The following is a 19204-nucleotide window of genomic DNA, read 5'->3' as shown; positions in this document are numbered from 1 at the left end:
AGAACACAGTATTCTTAACAATCAAAATAACAAAAGAGGAAAGTAATTTAAAAAATCACTATTTACAAACAGGGGCTTTTCGCATAGAATGTGTCTCAAGTGAGTGTGAATATACAGCTAGTCACCAGCCAAGCTTGCTCCATAAGATGTGCTGTGAAGGGTAAATTAAGAAAATGACAACTTTAATGAGATAAGATCTTGTGAAAATATTCCGTGACCTTAGAGTTTTCATTGGAAAGTTTTTACTGGTAACACTTTCACTGATGTTGCTTATATGACTTAACCAGGTCGAATTTGATTATATTCACATCCTTAACAGTTTAGAGTGATTGCTCTGTCATCGGGTCTTGAGTTATTATTAGGCAATGATAGAAAATGCAGAGAAGACTTGATGTAATCATAAATTTTCCATGTCCCTCTCCTCTCTGTTGGGGTACAGAACTGAAAACCATTTTCCTTGCATAATTTAATTAATCTGTCACTTTATTTTGGAGGCTTGCTAATTCATGATCCAAAAGGACTGATTTATGGAGCATTACGAGGACAAAAGCTAGATGCTGAATAGAATTAAGAAGCATAAGTATAATGTAAGAGTAGAATTATTTTTGAATTAACATCAATTATAAAATGAGTTAAAAAATGAGTTCAGAAGATTATTTACTGCTTAAGCTGAAAAGTCTGTGGTTTATTGATCTGATTTTCTTTTTCAGGTGAGTAGAGTTTCCTGTTATTGAAAAATTAAAATAATATTGATGAATAGTAACAGCAACTTCTAATAGTGCCAGTTATTTAACAGATAATATGCTAGTTTCAACTGATGTATACAATTTCTGTTCTCAAAGGAAGTTGCTCAGTAAAAATTATTTTTAATGATTATCAGACCATGCTCAGGGGATACTATTATTCTAACTTAGTTTACAAAACTATTTGTGATGTCAAAAGAAGATTAAAGTGTAAAATAGCCACAGTTCAATTTGGAAGACTCTATTCCTAAAAAACATATTAAGCATTAAGAATCAATTGAAAGAAGTCTCCTAAACATATTGTTTCCTGAATTATATCTACAATATTCTCTTTTAGAAGATCAGGAAGCCAACAGAAAATACAAATGCATGTATCCTTTAATGGCTGGGAGGATTTATAAATAAAAAAGGAGATTGAGTGATACAAGAATTGTTAGCTTGAAGGGAAGAAAGATATAATTCTCTTAGCCTTTAAATGTTACTCCTTTCCTTGTTAGGGGCTTAGCATGGGGCTGTGTAGAGTTAAAGCTTAGCACGTACACACACAGTAGTTCAGAAAGGGTCTTAACTGAAGGGTGTGAGTTGGGAGGGGTCCTTTGACATACTTTGAAAATTTCCAGTTATTCTTCTGCAATCTTTCCAGATCTGGGTCAGTATGAGTGGAGCCAGGTAGTGAGCTTCAGGTAGGTGGCCTATATTGTATGTGAAGGGGATTATTGAGATGGATAGCTTCTATTTATAGGCAGTAGTTTCTACCCTTAGACCTAAGTAACAGGGACCCCCCCAGCCTTGCCTCCACCCCACCTCCACATTATAGAGGGAACTTCTTGACCCTCTTCTGGCCGTGCCTCACCCCTGGAGTTGTAGTTCTTGGGACTAATGCAACAAAGCTACCAAGATCCTCTCCTTCTAATCATGTTTAAGTACCTGGGGTCTCAGAATTCCCTGCCCAATGGCCCTGGTCCTGCATTCAGGCCTCTATGAGACACTTTAAGAGTCTGATTCTTCTAAGAATGGGCCACATCCCACATGTGATCACTTTTATACTTAAGACATAGTCAAAGAGAAGCTATTTGCAGGCATGTAGGACAGAATCTGGACATGTATGTATGCGGGGCACATCCTGATGTGGGATAAAGCCAAAGATGGCAAAAGAGGTGACTCAGCTAGGGATTAAGTGCTCGGGCATGCTTTTGCTCACCTTTTGTTCCAGCACAGAATTTCCAGGAGCCCAAGAATTCTAATTAAGATCCTATCCTTCCAAACCATTATGAAAGTATATTTGTCAAGAACATATTTTATTAACAGACTGTGAGCTTGACTTATAACATTTAAACAGTCAGACAACAGCAGGTGGATTTCCATTTGTACTCCTGGTTGAAGCAGGCCCTGCTGATGTTAAGACCCTGTGGATGTTGGCATACCAAATATTCTAGATAAAACTATGTATGTTTTCATTCTCCAGGAACAGACTCTTTCATCCCTAGCACCGAGCATAATGCCTGATGTATAGCAGGAACTCAGATAGTTGTGGAACAAAGAACTAAATTTGAGCTGCTCTTATAAGCTGAGTCATGAAAATTGCCATCTCTCCAGCACACGCTCCTAACGTGGGAGGTAAGAGCCAATATTTTCTACAAAAGAGAATATTTTACTTGTGTAAATCACCTGGCAATATTTCTGGCACTTTGTCGGTCCACAGTAAATGTTACCTACCATTATTAATTATACAGTCTATGAATTGTGAATTCCAGAGATTTTATCGGTTGAGGCTCAGGAAGTGTGGTTTGTGTAGGCGCTTTAAAATGTGGGGTCAATTTTTTTCACATCATAAAAGTTTCCATGAAATGATTTCTTGCCACGTGTATAATTTATCTTCTATCCTAATTGGTAGGTTCCAACACTTGTCAAACTATTTACTTGATTAACTCTACAGCTATGACAACCTCAGAGTAGATACAAATTTTATTTCAAGCTATCTTTTAAGTAGGAGAATTGTGTTGCCCTCAAACACTAATCTACCTGTTAGTTTGAAAATTTCATATTTGATGTTTTTCACAGGATTCGTGATCCATACCCAACCTTTAATTAAAAAAAAAAACCCTGTAGGTTTCTCAAGCATAGTGTATGCTGGAATCAGCAGAGGATTTAAGTTACAAGAGGAAATACTGCATATATTTGATAAAAGATTGAGGGAATGAATCTCATTTCTTAAAAGGAATCCCTTCAAAGGATACAGCATCTATCTGTTAGTTTGCCCAAGTTTATCCCTAGAAGTGGCTGAGCCATAATTGTTTAGGCCTTCTTCCACAAAAAAACAGACAAAAATACTTGACTCAGTTAGATTCATATATATTCTACCTTTTAAAAACTTGAATACCACATTTGCCTATTTGAACAGTGTTTCACTTAATAAAACAAGGATTACAATGGCCCTTCTAAGTTTAGTTTCAGATAAACCCTTGTCTTTCAAGAAAAAATTGCATGGCAGTGGTGAGGGAGAGTAGTTTATTGGAGTATTTGACTGTGTAACATGAACACAGCCTCCTTCTTTTGTAGCTGACATAGTTCAATCCAATCCAGTTCTAAAGAAGAGCCATTAGCTCAATGTAGGAGACAGGTAAAACCTACTTACATAATTTTTCTTCCTTTTTAAAAAATTTTTTATGTTTATTTATTTTTGAGAGCAAGAGACATCATGAGTGGGAGAAGAGCAGAAAGAGCAAAAGAGACACAGAATCTGAAACAGGCTCCAGTCTCTGAGCTGTCAGCACAGAGCCCAATGTGGAGCTCGAACTCAGGAATGGTGAGATCATTCCTGAAGAGCTAAAGTCTGATGCTTAACTGACTGAGCCACCCAGGTGCTCCCAAATTTTATCATCCATGGGTTCTCTTTCAATTTTATCTTTAATGCTTTCTTCTTCTTTTTTTTACTTTAGTTTCAATTGCATATACTACTCAAAAGCCTTTTAGGAATAAGCCAGATATAATTACTATATGCTCCATAGTATAAACTCTCAGAAATAAGGGTTGTTGTACATTTTCAGTACCTGTCTCAATGCCTGCATCCAGTATACTTACAATATGAAAGTAGGCAGAACCTTTGAATATTTCAGAGAGATCCAAAATTCTAATAACAGGTTTCAAAATTCACATGAAGCTATAATTTTTCAGGAAGAAATTTTGTTGTGGGCAAGAGAAACCAAATTTCAGTCTCCTATACTCATGCCATCTAATAGCATTACTGATGAATCAACCCAGTTACTTGACAGTACATGTTGCCTGGCCCGAGTGCTGGGGAGAGCAGTGGGGGGGGGATGTCAATCTTCTAAAAATAATTTGTTCTATACCTTCTCTATGTCTCTCATTCACCAAAGACATATTTAGATACCTAAGAGAATTCAGCTTAGGTTTATCGCAATAAAGATTTAAGCTAGGTGGGAAAAGCACATCTGGCTTCATCTTTTCAGATGTTGTTCCATACCATTCCTAGAAAAACATCCCTCTTCTCCATATATGTTTGCCTGTTGTTCACTGTGAGGAATTGCATTTTTTCTGCTCTGTTGAGGCGTACTGCTTCACTGAATATGAGCTTGGCATCAGTAGAGTTGGAAGAGTTGATTGTGGGCAATTGTACTGTGATTGACAAGTACAATAAATCAACGTGTTGTACTCTAGACATTGTAGCCCCTTGAGACTATAACAATGTACTGATGATCCTTCCAGAATTAGGAATGTATGTGGCTGGAAGAATGATGGCAATCATAGCAATCCATAAATAAAACGCTGTATTTGTAGCTATATGTATGTATTTATGTATGATATATATCTGTAATAGTGTATATATGTATAATACTGTATTTATAACTTTCACATTATCTGATTTGATCCTTATAATATCTCTCTGAGTTAAAGAGAATTATTATTAGTATACTCATTTCAGAGTTAAGAGAACTGATGCTCAGAAAGACTGAGGAGCTGGTTCAAGCTCATATTTGTCACATTGCCACTTAGACAGAAATGTGGCTCTAGGCCATGCTGGCTCTCTGGTTCTATCCTACAGGACACAATTAAAATAAAAATTAGCCACAAGAGAGGAAGGAAAGAATGGAGCTTAGTTTGCTAAAAATGGATGTTTTCCTCAAGATTCTGAAAGGATGAAAAAGGAGAACCAATTTAACTAAAGTTTTTAGTAAAATAGTATAAATAGTAGCCAATGTTTCCCCCAATTGCTGTGTTGGAATCTGAAAACTTACCTCAAAATGGATTCAATACATGTGCTATATTGAGCAAGCACTACCCTAGATTAAGTGAGTATTTTCATCTTCAAAAAGTGATTCCATTTCAATTTGAGTAAAATTAATTATTTCATTCCCTCCAAAAATATGATGTTCTCATTTAAGTAACAAATGGCTAAACTAAGCATATTTACTACATGTTAGATAGTCTTCTAAGTAACTTTATATATTTTACCTCATTGAATAAAAATCCCTAGGAATTTATTCTAATATTTATGTCCATTTTGCAGGTGAAGAAATCGAGGCATAAATCGGTTCATAAATTTCCTGAGGTCCCACAGCATATAACCAGCAGAGGCAGAGTTTGAATGCGTATCACAACTTTTACTTTTAACACTAGGTTTTCGTGTCTCAAATGAACAGCAGACCTACATTGCTCTGGTAGAACATCATTAGCAATAAAATTTCTTAGTGAAGAGCTTTCTCTCACAAAAATTACTTCCTAGTATAAAATACAACATTTTATTTTGCATGTTTTTGACTCCACAGTAAGAAGTGTGATAGCGAGGCCACTGTGATTTCAGGATCAAGTGAAATAGAGTAACACCAAAGGGTCTTTTCTCATTTGAACTTCCAGGTACTCCAGATGCAAATGCTTATTGTGCTCATGCATATTTTTTGAAGGAAATCTCTAGGAGGAGACGGTACGATGATGAGACCATAGTGTCCAACTGTGGATCAGGTTAAGTGTGCCATGGTTTGCTAAATCCCTTGAAAATAAAAACTAAATCACTTCACTAGAAAGTCACCACTGTCATCCTGAGACTGTCTCTCAGAATCATTTCTTGGGAAAACACACATAGAAGCAGTATGTTCTTAATTATAAAAATGACAGTTCTAAAAAGAAATACAGCAACAGAAAACAGTAGTTACCTCTACATAATAGACTGGTGACAGATTTTTTGATAGTTATGTTTGTTTAAAAATGTTCTAGGATAAATGTATGTTGCTTTAAAAATAATATGGGAAGTGATATGTATTGCTTTAAAATTATAGAAAACACATAAGAAAATGAATTAAGACAATTGTTAAGAAAGCAGCTGGTATGTGTGCCTTTTTTATTTAAAGTGCAAGGCTTGAACTCATGACCCTGAGATCAATATCTGATCTGAAATCAAGAGTGGAACTTAACCAACTGAGCCATCCAGGTGCCCCTGTAAATGTTCTTGTTAAAAAAAAAAAATGGTGAGATGCCTTGGTGGCTCAGTCAGTTGAGCATTGGACTCTTGATTTTGGCTTGGGTCCTGATCTCACGGTTGTGAGATTGAGCCCTGTGTCGGGCTCTCCAATGACAGTGCAAGACCTGCTTGAGATTCTCTCTCTCCCTCACTCTCTGCCCCTCCCCAACTTGTATGCACATGTGTGTGCACTCTGTCTCTCACGAAGTAATTGAACATTAAAAAAAAAGAAAAGTGGTGATTAAATGACATGATGCTGGTGTTCGCTAACTCTATGGTGGTAATCATTTTGCAATATAATAATATTGAATCAACATGTTGTATATTTTAAACTTACACAATGGCGTGTTTCAATTATATCTAAGTTATACTGGAAAAAATAAACAAATATAAATTAATCAATATACTGAAACCTATCACAAAGTGGATAGTTTGGAAACTTAAATTACAATATTATGATTTTAGTGTGATTACTAATTAATGACATACATAGAGAATTGACTATTATAAACTTCTATAACAGGGGCCAGCAAACTCTCTCTGCAAAAGGCCACATAATAAATATCTTAGGTCTTGCAGGTCAAGAAATCTCTATCACAGCCACTCCACTCAGGTAATGTGGTATATAAGTACCAAAGACAAGACAGAAGCTAATGAGCATGGCTGTGTTCCCATAAGCCTTTATTTAAAAACCAGTTTGTAGGCTAGATTTGGTCTGCAGACTATAATTTGTTGATCCCTATAGAAAACATCAGGTGCCAAGTTATAGAGTTAAAGAATATTAAAGCTAAGAGAAATTAAAAGATTATCAAAGTTAAACCCTCTCAATTTGTAGATGTTCCCAGAAAAGATAGAAGCAATATTGGACAGTGGTAGTAAATAAGAACTTAAGTTTTAAGAAGACAGTGATTTGAATTCCAAATTACTGAACGTCTCTAAGGTTTAATTTCCACATCCAAAAAGTGGAGATAATAACAACTCTTCATAGAGTTACTGAACACTTAAGTAACAATTTAAGTTAAAAGCTTAGTTCAAATTTTGGCATGTAAAAATTACTCATTAAATATTAGCTAGTATTAATATCTGTCATCACATATTGACTGGTGGGAAAGTCAAGAATCTACTTCAATGTTGCTGGAGCCTCCTGACATGGCTCTAACTGTAACTGTAACTACCAAATTCAGCACGGAAAAAAGTAGTGAACAAAGCAAATGAGGTCTCTGCTCTCACTGCTCTAACTTCATTGCAAGTAGGAGGAAGACAAAATATAACCATATACATAAATAAGATAATTTTAGATAGTAAAAAGTGCTCTGAGTGAAATGAAGCAGTGCAATGAGATATATAGCTACTGTACAGGTAGTAGTGTGATTTACTCTAGATTTGTGTCTACCAATAAGGTAGCCACTGGCCAGTAGAAAGATAGCGAGGAAGGTGGGCAGAGAGAGGGAGGAAGGAAGGAAGGAAGGAAGGAAGGAAGCAAGCAAGCAAGCAAGCAAGCAAGCAAGCAAGCAAGAAAGAAGAAAGAAAGAAAGAAAGAAAGAAAGAAAGAAAGAAAGAAAGAAAGAAAAAAGAAAGAAAAAGAAAGAAGGAGGAAAGAAAAAAGAAAGAAGACAGGCAGAAAGATAGAGATGGAAGAAATAGAGACAAAGATAAATATATCCATAGTGAAAGCCTCTCTGAGGAGGTGATTTTTGATCTGAATAATGAAAAGATGCTAATGTGAAAATATTAAGGCACAGTGTTCCAGGGGAGTAAGGCACAGTGTTCCAGGGGAGTAAGGCACAGTGTTCCAGGGGAGTAAGGCACAGTGTTCCAGGGGAGGGAAGAATAGGTATGAAGGTTGAGACTGGAACAGGCTTAGAATGCTGGAAGGACATCCATATTGAGGGAAGGGAAAGCTGGGGCAGATAAGGAGCAGGTCATATAAGTTCTTCTAAAGGATTTGGGGCTTATGCTAATGGCATAGGAAGTCACTGGGGATATATTAAGTATGGGAAATACTTACCTGATTTACATATTTAGAGATCAATCTGATGCCTGTGTGGTGAATGGACTGTTAGGTGGTACAACACAAGTATGGTATCTTATAGGAGACCATTGTAGGTGGGAGATAATGGTGGCTATGGATGGAGGTGGAAAAAACAAGAAAACATTTAGATTATATTTTGAAGGTAATTTTGACTAGATATTCTATTGAATTGGATGGCTAGAGGGAGAAAAAGGACTATTAAGGATTTAGTTGATTTTTTTTAATGGATGTGGTAATTATGAATATCAGTTAGAGCAGAGTTGGGGGAGAAAATCAGGAGTTCTGATAGACACATGTGTTAGTTTCCTGTGGATGCTGTGACAAAGCACCACAAATGTGGTGGCTTAGAACAACAGAAATATATTTTCTCACAGTTCTGGAGGGCAGAAGTCCAAAATCAGTTCCAATGTGCTGAATTCCAGATATCACATGCCTTTTGGAGGCTTAATCCCATTTCCTACCTTCCAGCTTTCAATGGCTGCTGGCATTGGCTCCATGGTCACATTGTCTTCTCCTCTTCTGTGTGTCTTCTCTTCTACTTATGTGTAATCTTGTCTTCTACCATAAAGACACATTTTACTGCACTTAAGTTCCACCCAGATAATTCAGGATAATTTCCTCATCTCAAGATCCATAGCTTAGTGACATCAACAAAGACTTGTTTTTCTCCAAATAAGGTCACATTCATAGGTTCTAGGGATTAGGGTGTGGATATTCCTTGGGGGCCATTTTCAGCCTTCCACAATACCTAAGAGGAATACTGAGCTGAATACATTCACCTAAATCTGAAAAAGGTTTTAGGAACTAAAGAGTCATCAGTGCATGGATGGCTTGTGATGCCATGGGACAGGGATGATCACCTAGGATGGAAGAGGAGGGCTGAGAACTGGCCCCTGGAACAGTCCAAAACTTGGTAGTCTGACAGAGAAGATTCCTCCAAAGAAGAGAGAAAAGGAAGAGGGAAAGTAACTGGAAGATGTGGTGCCTCAGAATCCAAAGTAGAAAAATATTTTAAGGGATAAGTCATGCAATGCACCAAATGCAAATAAGAGTTCAATTAAAATGGGACAGAGAATCAACCATTGCCTCTGGTAAAGAGTTCGTGAGTGGGGAACATAAAATTCTAAGTAAAATTGGTGAAAAGGAAATAGGAGTTCTATTTCTGGCAGTATGGTGTTCTCAATAATCTGACAACCTCACAGTTTAAAAAAAGAACTTGAAATGTTTGATAAAATATAGCAAACATCCTCTCAACTATATGGCAGAACTCACAAAAAGAATCATAGAAATCAGAGCTCCAAAGCAAAGAGGAAGCTGAAAACAGAGGGTGAAACCATTATGGAAGTTCTGCTGGTCTGGAAGTATTTGTCCATCTGTGATGCAGTCTTTAACGGCTGTCAGGTTTTGGTATATGAGACACATACCTAAACCAGCCTTAAATGTGATTTATGACAATACTTGCCTTCCCGAAAGAAAAATGACAATAGAAATTTTCAAACTTGACTTGGGATCTGGATTTTTAAAAAATCTACTGGACAATTATAACCACAGTTCTATTCACAAGGGTTGGGTTTTGAATTTATAATATTGTCCAGGGCTATAAATGCCAAGCAAAGAAATTAATAAAAGTGGTCCTGGAACAATAACTCAGGATATTGGAAAAAGACTAAGAAACTGGACAATAATGCTGTGCCCTCAACCAGAAAATATAGAATTTCTAACCCTAAATACAAGAGTAGAAACACAAGAGGAAACAAGCCATCATAGCTAAACTGCAGAGGGAAAATCAAGAACAGAGTTTGACTCCTTGGACTTTCAGATAATGAAAGTCCATACTTTACTGATATCATACTTTATTTCTTTGATTATTTAGCTTTACAGAAATAGTATTAAAAAGCATAAGGAAATAAAATGCTGAGTCAAATTCATGAGAAACCCAGTGCTAATCAAAATAAGTCAGGCGGAGAAGGACAGACACAATATGTTTGTTCTCATAGGTCTAACAGGAGAAACCGAAGAGAGGACCATAGGGAGGGGAAGGGGGAAAAAAAGTTGGAGAGAGAGAGGGACACAAATCATGAGAGACTATTGAATACTTAGAACTAACTGAGGGCTGAAGGGGGAGGGGGAGCGAGGGAGAGGGGTGATGGTCACAGAGGGGGGGGGCACTTGTGGGGAGAAGCACTGGGTGTTATATGGTTATATGGAAACCAATTTGACAATAAGCTATTTTTAAAAAGTAGACAGATTTGAACAAAACACCAAACAGAAATTTAGAAATTAAATATATAACTGGAATTTAAAATTCTATGGATGAATTAAAGAACATGTGAAACCCAGCGGAAAAACAAATAACCAAATTAGAAAAAAGAGCTGAAGAAATCACCCCTAAGGAAAGAGACACAAAGGATGAAAACTCTGTAAGAGAGGTTAGGAGATGTAGAAGATTGAATGATGTATCAGTCATCTACTGCTGCATAACAAACCACCTGAAACCATAATGGTTTATGACAACACTAGTCTGTTTCTCATTTTGTGAGTTGGATGGGCAATCCTGGTGCTTCTTCCACCTGGACTCATACTACTTACCTGTGAGTATCCTAAGTATTGATGAGGCTCAGCGTGGAAAATAGGAATAGCCGAACCTCTCTCCTTATACAATCTTCATTCCCAAGATGCCTAGATCAGCTTCCTCACATGGTGGTGCAGTGCTCCAAGGGACCAAACTGTCTTACTCAAGTGCATTATCAAGCCCTCTTATGTCATATTTGGTAATATCTCATTAGGAAAGAAAGTCACAAGGACACACCCAGAACCAATATGGAAGAGAATAATCTTGGAATACTGAGAAACATGAAGGTAATATCTATTTTAAATGAGAAAGCCTAACATCATCTCAATGGAATTCTAGAAAGAATGGAAAAATTAACGATTAAGAGAAATGGAGAGGGGCAATATTCCAAGAGTTAGTGGCTAAGACTTTTCCAGAATTGACTATAATATATATGTGTGTGTATATATAAACACACACACACAGACTTGGAATATTCAACAAATCCAAAGTAAGCTCAATCTTAACCCACAGTATAAAGTATAGAGAGCCAAGTGAATATCTTAAAAGCAGCTACAAAGAAACAAAGTAGCTATAGAAAAAAAGATTATCCACAAAAGAATAACAATTAGATTAATAGTTAACTTCTCAACTCTAATGATAATGTCATTAAGTAAGATAGTATTTTCAAAAGCTGAGCCAAAATAAAGATGGTCATCATTAACCATCTTTAGAATAAAACTAAAATAGAGATTTTCAGAAAATTGAAAACTGGCAGAGTGGCACATAAGTGACTATCAATAAAGGAAAATTTGAAGAATATATTTCAGGAAAAAGGAAGTAACTCCAGAAAGAAGTCTGAAATGCAGACATAAATGACAAGAGAAGAAACTGAGAAACAAAGGGATATCTGAACACATTGGCTATAGAAGTTAATAATAAAGGTGTCTAGTCTGAAGGGTGCAAATACAAATATAACAGTAAGTTGAGACATGGGATGCTACAGCATATGGATGTTCTTCTGTTGATCAGAAGAAGCACAAAAATGCTGATACATTTTTAGGATTTTTTAGATATAAACATTTATCATTTAGAAATAAACCACTGGTAAAATAGAAATAAAAACTAAACAAACATAGATAATATTTCAAATTAAGAATAAAACAAAAACTGAAACAAAGCAGGAGAAGAAAAAATCATAGAAGAGGCAAGGTAAATAAAAAACACAAAATGTGTATATATCAGTAATTCAGAGACATATAAAGTTTTATTTAAATACAGTGATAAAGGGAAAAGAAGGAAGGAAGGGACAGAATGAGGGGCAGAAAGAAAGAAGGCAGGCAGGATTTATGTATATATTATTTAGCATAGGCACTCCGAAATATAAAATGCAAAAATATTAAAAATAAAGGCATGAAAGGTATAAGCCAGAAAATATTAGCAAACATAAAGATGGCATAGCAGTATTAATACCAGCTTTGATAGGCTTGTTTTTAAAGGTCTTCATCCTTAGGGACAGAGAGGGAAATTTCAGAGTAAGTGACACAATTCATAAAGAACACAAAAGAAAATTCCAGACTGGGGACATGTGGAGGTGCTGGGACAGTGGCCTGCAGAGAGGACCCAGAAGCATCACACCCTTTCCCGAAAGTCTCCCCACTATGTGTTTTCATCTGTTGTTCATCTACTCCACTTTAATCTTTGCCATCATTTATGGGAAGAGGCGATTTGCAGCTCTGTAGCACCATATACAAGAAAGTCTTTTCTTAAACACTCCAGCCTTTGGCTTTTTATTTAGGGTGAACATTATATACCTAGAGATGAAAATGCAGATATAGGGAATGACTTCAGCAAAATGGAAGTAAGGGAATTTCAAGCACCCATCTCCTAGCAGGAATGTAAATTTGAACAGCAATCCATGGACAAAAATAACTTCATAAGATCTAGATTCTGGGTGAGGAATGACAAAATCTGAGTGAAGCATAGAAATAAGAAAAGATGAAGGGGTGGCATAAGAAAGATTCATATTACCTTCCTCTCCATTCCCCCAAGCCAGGACAGTGCAGCACGGAGACTCCTTCCACAGAAGAGAGTGGGGTGCGGACCCAACTTCCCCACAGGCCCCAGCGCTGGCCCACCCTAGGATTGGGCCAAGTCCTGTAGCCCCAGGTGGCTTCCATTGCATCAGGCTCCCAAGGAGCTCCCACAAACCCAGGCCTCTGGTCCACCTCTGTGCTGATAGGCTCCTGTGGCCCCAGATGACTTCTGGGACACCAGGAAACTCCTGTGGCCCCCAGCTCCCTGTGGGCTCCCATGAACCCATGCTTTTGACATATCTAAATGCTGTCTGATTCCAGAGGCCCTGGATGGTCCCTGTGACCCCAGGACCCCAATCAGCCTCATGAACTCAGCCTCCTGGTGTGCCCCCCAGAACCCAGGCTCCCAGTCATTCCAAGCATCAGGCTGATCACCATGGACCCAGGTTTTGACCTCCTCTTGCACCAGGCTGATTCCTGTAGGTCCCCTGCCCACCTCAGTGCTGGGCCAGCACCTATGGATAAAGGCTCTAAACCAGCTCTTAAGGATCCAGGCTCTTGATTTGTGCCAGTGTTAGATCAACCCCTGTAGACCTAAATTTAAGGCTGGCTCCCAAAGCTCCAGGTTACAAGCTAACTCGTGTAGCCCAGGCTCTGGTCTAATCTCAGCAAGAGGTGGGTCTCCATGACCCAAGTCTCTAGGCTGTCTCCTGCAAAAGTAGGCTCCCAACCAGTCACAGTATCAGACTGGCTTTTGTGGATCCAGATGCTGGGCACATCCCAGGGTCCTTGGCACCTGTTTGTCCCCATTAAACCAAAGCTTGAGGGTGATCCTTGCATACCCAATAAACAGGTCTGTCCATTTGCTGACCCAGGAACCAGACGAGTCTGTTGTGGGACTTCAGCAGCAAGACTGACAGTAGACACCATCAGATGGTTCACCCAGAATCCCCAGACTGGCTGACTGGTGCAGAGGACTTGAATAGACATGTTTTCAAAGACATGCAAATTTCCAACAGATACATGAAAAGATGCTCAACATCACTAATCATCAGGGAAATGCAAATCAAAAACAAAATGAGATATTACCTCACGGTGGTTAGAATGGCCATCATCAAAATAGACAAGAGATAGTGTTGGTGAGAGGGAGAAAGGAGAATCCTTGTACACTGTTGGTTAGCCTGTAAACTAGTATAGCTGCTATGAAAAATGGTTACGAAGGTTCCTCAAAAATTAAAAATAAAGCCACCCTATGATCCAGGAATCCCACCTCTGCATATACTCATAGGGAACGAAATCCCTGTCTCAAAGGGATACCTGTACTTCCACGTTCATTGTGGCATTACTCACAATCACCAACACATAGAACCAAACTTAGTGTCCATCAGCAAATGAATGGATAAAGAAGATGTGATGTTTATATCATATGTACAATGGAATATTGTTCAATCATAAAAAAGGAGAAAAATCCTGCCATTTGTCACAATATGGATAAAACCAGAGGGCATTATACTAAGTGAAATAAGTCAGACAGAGAAAGACAAATACTAGATGTTTTTACTTATATATGGAATCTAAAAAATGTCAAACTTAAAGAAATAGAGAGTACAGTGGTACTTACCGGGGCGGGGGGGAACAGGAAATGGGATGGTGTTGGTCAAACTTGATGGTCAAAGATGTTGGTACAAACTTCTAGCTATAAGATAGATCAGTTCTGGAGGTAATGTACATCAGGGTGGCTAAAATGAACAATTCTGTATTAGATACTTAAAGGTTGTTAAGAGAGTAGATCTTTTTTTTTTTGGTAATTTGTATTAATTTATTTTTATATGGATTTTTCATTTTATTTTATTTTTCATAATTTATTGTCAATTTGGCTAATATACAATGTATACAATGCAGTCTTGCCTTCGAGAGTAGATTCCTGTGATTCATCACTTACGTACAACACCCAGTGCTCATCCCAACAAGTGCCATCCTCAATGCCCATCACCCATTTTCCCCAACTCCCAACCCCCTACCCCCATAGATCCTCAGTTTGTTCTCTGTATTTAAAAGTAAGAGAGTAGATCTTAAATGTTATCACCACAAACACAAAAAGGGTAATTCTGTGAAGGGATGGTGATGTTAATAACCTTATTGTGGTAATCATTTTGTAATATATATGTGTACAGAATCATCACATTGTACACTTTAAATTTTTGTAAGTTATATGTCAATAATATCTCTAAGGCTGGAAAAACCATAATTTCAAATGTGTTATCAGCAATTAACATCATTTCAAAATATTCATACAATTAAAAGAAATTAGCAAACTATAATCTGGGAAATTTTTACACTATTCTCTGTAATGAACAGATAAAGCAGAAGAAAGTAACGTGTACAAGATTTAAAAAAATTTTTTTAATGTTTATTTATTTTTGAGACAGAGTGTGAACAAGGGAGGGGCAGAGAGAGAGGGAGACACCGAATCTGAAACAGGTTCCAGGCTCTGAGCTATCAGCACAGAACCCGATGCAGGGCTCAAATCTACAAACCGCAGGATCATGACCTGAGCCGAAGTTGGACACTTAACCGACTGAGTGCCCCAGGTGCCCCAGTAATATGTATAAGATTTAATAAGCTTGTCCTATTGATATAGAGAATCTCAGGTTAGAGATTACACATTGTTTTCAAGCACATTTGAAACATTTAGGGAAAAGATGACCACAGATTTTATAGAATTAATATCAGCACACAAGCCCTCTAATCACAATACAATTAAGAAAGACATTGTTTCAAAATTACTAAAACAACAAATAGATCTGTAAATTAAAAAGATACTTCTAAATAACTCATGGGTTAAAAATATCGTAAGAGAAATGTAAAAACACCACTTCAATAATAAAAATACAATCTAGCAAAACTTTTGAAAAACAGCCCTAGTAATTACAAGGATGTTTTAAAATTAATGTGCTATTACAAAATAGAAAGTGAGAATAACCATGAGGAAAGTAGAATGAATAAAGCAATAAAGATAAGTGGAAATAAATGAAATTGAAAACAACATTCACAGAGAAGATGCACAAAATTTAGTTCATGTTCTTTGGAAAGATTGGAGAAGCACTAAAGCTTTGAGAAGGCTAATGAAGAGAAAAAAGAGAAGCCACAAACACATATTTGGAACAAAAAGAGGTATATAACCACAAATAGAGGAGAGATGAAAAAGGTGAAAGAATTCTTTAGGCTAATTTTTTTGTACTACACATTTGAAAGTTGCCAAGGGCATCCTAAAAAGTTCTCATTACCAGAAAAAAAATGCTGTAATAATGTATAGTGATAGATGTTACATATGGCTTATTGTGGTGATCATTTTGCAACATATACATAATATTGAATCAAAATGTACACCTGAAATTGCTATAATAGTATAGGTCAATTATACTTCTACATAAATAAATAAATAAAAGGCATCCTCATTGAATGACTGAACCAGTGAAAGGAAGGAAGGGAGAAAGGAAGGAACTGAAGAGGAAGAAAGATGGACATTGAGAGAGTTAGCACGAATTCTCTTTTATAACAAGTAAACTGAAAGAGCAAAGGGAAGACTTTCAACTAACTTCCACAGCTTCTGTCAAAATCTAGAGTTAAGTCTATCTAAAGAAAATAATATGGTCAGTTTCTACATTAAAGAGCTTCAGTAAAGTCATTCGAAAAATATATTTAAAAAGGGGGAGCCTGGGTGGCTCAGTTGGTTAAGCTCTCTACTCTTGATTTCTATCAGTTCATAATCTCACAGTTCATAGGTTTAAACCCTGCATCAGGGTCCATGCTGATGATGTGAAGCCTATTTGGGATTCTCTCTCTCCCTCTCTCTCCCCTTTCCCTGCACATGCTCACTCTTTCTTTCTCTCAAAATAAATAAATGAATAAACTTAAAAAAAAGAAAAATTAAAAAATGCTAAAACAACTTTAGGACAATAATTTTGGAAACTAAAAGAAAGTAAATTATTTTCTAGGAAAATATGATTTGTAAAAGTGAATTCCAAATTAAACTGAAAATCTAAGAATTCTAATCATTAAATATTTTGAAAAGCAATTATAAATCTACTATAAAATCATACCACCCTAGGACTTTTATTGATGATCCCTAGCCATCATGCAGTTTATAGCTATTTCCAATCTATACAAACTCTTCCAAGGAATGGAAGAAGATAGAACCTCCTGTAACTCGTTCTGAGGATGGTTATCTGATTTTCCCATGCAAATATGAGAAAAAGGCATGCACGAAGAAAAGGAAATTCACAGGCATTCTCACTTATGATCATAGATAAAGACATTTAGGCAAATAAAATATACACTGTTTATTTTAAAAACAATTCAGTGTAGCTGCTATAGATCAAATGTTTGTGTCCTCCCCAAAATTCATTGGTTAAAACTTAAACCCCAGTATGGCTGGGCTTGGAGACGGGGTTTGGGTAGTGAATGAAGGCAAAACCCTCATGCACGAAACTGGTGTCCTTATGAAGGCGGCTGCTTAACACTTTTCTGCTCCTTCCACAGGTGAGAACACAGTAAGAAGGCGGCCATCTGTGACCAAGGAAGCAGATCTCTCCAGACACCAAATCTGCCGGCACCTCCATCTGAGCTGTCCAGCCTCTAGAACTATGATGAAACAAATTCATATATAACCTGCCTGAATAGATGAAGACAATGGCAAAATCTGATTTATTCTGGAAGTTTCTACAATAGGTAAACAGAAGATTAAATAGTATGACACAATATAAAGGACCCCTAAAATCAGCAGGTGGTAGTAGAAAAAAATAAACTTCATTAATAACAACAGACAACATAATGTCCATTATCAGAAGAATAAATAAATAAATTGTGATTTATTTGACAGGATAATGTGCCACAAATGAAAATGCTGAAATTGGAGTCCATGTACCGAAAAAGTGAATTCCACAAAGATAATTTTGAGTAGCAAGGGCAACTGATAAAATATATACAGTATAATACAATTGCTGTAAAACCCAAAAATGTGCTAAACAATTCTATATTCCTTTAGGGATGCAGACCTATGTATTAAAAGTAGAAATAATATGTAGTAAATGATTTTCAAAAAGCAATTTAAATATTAAAAAAAACTCATCAGTATTATGGTTACTTCAGAGGCCATGAAGGTAGGCATAAGATCAGAAGCAGTTTCATATTTTAAAATATGAAAATAAGATAGAAGATAAATGAACTTTCATTACATTAGTTATTAGTTATCTTTTATGTTTGAAATAGTATTAGCGTTAAAGTAAAATAAAATGGAGACCAGGTTTAAAAATCCTCTAGGCAGACAAAACCGGTTGAGCCACATAAGTAAAACAGTCTAGCTTCTTTCATGAAGGTAAGCAAAACTTAGAGAGAGGAGTCACAGAATCCGAAGCAGGCTCCGGGCTCTGAGCTGTCAGCACAGAGCCCAATGCGGGGCTTGAACTCACAAGCCATGAGATCATGACCTGAGCTGAAGTTGGACACTTAACCGACTGAGCCACCCAGATGCCCCCCTCACTTACACTTTGTAAGCCATCCTGAGACATTGTGCCTGTGACCTTCATACCAGTTTCAGGTTTGAAGTATCCATGATTGCAAACTGTTTATTTCTCACTCAATAAAATATTTATATCAAGGAAAGCTCTCTGAATTTTCTTTTGGCATTAGTGTACAAATTCTTTTATGAGTGAGGCGAGGTAAGGAAGAGTAAGGAGAATAAATTTGATAGTCAATAGACTGTATGCCCTAATAAGTTTGTCGCTTAGCATGTCAGAATGGAAATACTAGGGAAAAAGATATGGAAGGATAAGATGGAGGTTAGAAGCCAGATGCCTGAAACTATGTTTTAGAAATGCAAGATTTAGAGGCACATGAAACGATGCTCAACATCACTCATCATCAGGGAAACACAAATCAAAACCACACTGAGATACCACCTCACACCAGTCAGAGTGGCTAAAATGAACAAATCAAGAGACTATAGGTGCTGGCAAGGGTGTGGAGAGACGGGCACCCTCCTACACTGTTGGAGGCAATGTAAACTGGTGCAGCTGCTCTGGAAAACAGTGTGGAGGTTCCTCCGAAAACTATCCATAGAACTCCCTTATGACCCAGCAATAGCCCTGCTAGGGATTTACCCAAGGGGTACAGAAATGCTGATGCATAGGGGCACATCTACCCCAATGTTCATAGCAGCCATGTCAACAATAGCCAAAACATGGAAAGAGCCTAAATGTCCATCACCTGATGAGTGGATCAAGAAGATGTGGTATATATACAATGGAGTATTACATGGCAATAAGAACGAATGAAATATGGCCATTTGTAAGAAAGTGGGTGGAC

General features: G+C 37.1%; 1 long non-coding RNA gene across 1 annotated transcript in view; it reads left to right on the top strand.

The window, feature by feature from the left end:
* Positions 1-2153: 2153 nt before the first annotated feature.
* The window catches only part of LOC115297075, a 17390-nt gene continuing 339 nt past the window's right edge, over positions 2154-19204 (top strand). The window contains exons 1-2 of the long non-coding RNA XR_003911252.1: positions 2154-2360; positions 17381-17569. This is a non-coding gene — a long non-coding RNA (uncharacterized LOC115297075). The remainder of the gene's footprint in view (positions 2361-17380; positions 17570-19204) is intronic.

This window comes from Suricata suricatta, chromosome 7 (assembly GCF_006229205.1).
Source record: "Suricata suricatta isolate VVHF042 chromosome 7, meerkat_22Aug2017_6uvM2_HiC, whole genome shotgun sequence".
NCBI classification, from domain to species: domain Eukaryota; kingdom Metazoa; phylum Chordata; class Mammalia; order Carnivora; family Herpestidae; genus Suricata; species Suricata suricatta.
The sequence above is the reverse complement of the archived record's forward strand: the minus strand, read 5'-3'. Positions and strand labels throughout refer to the sequence as shown.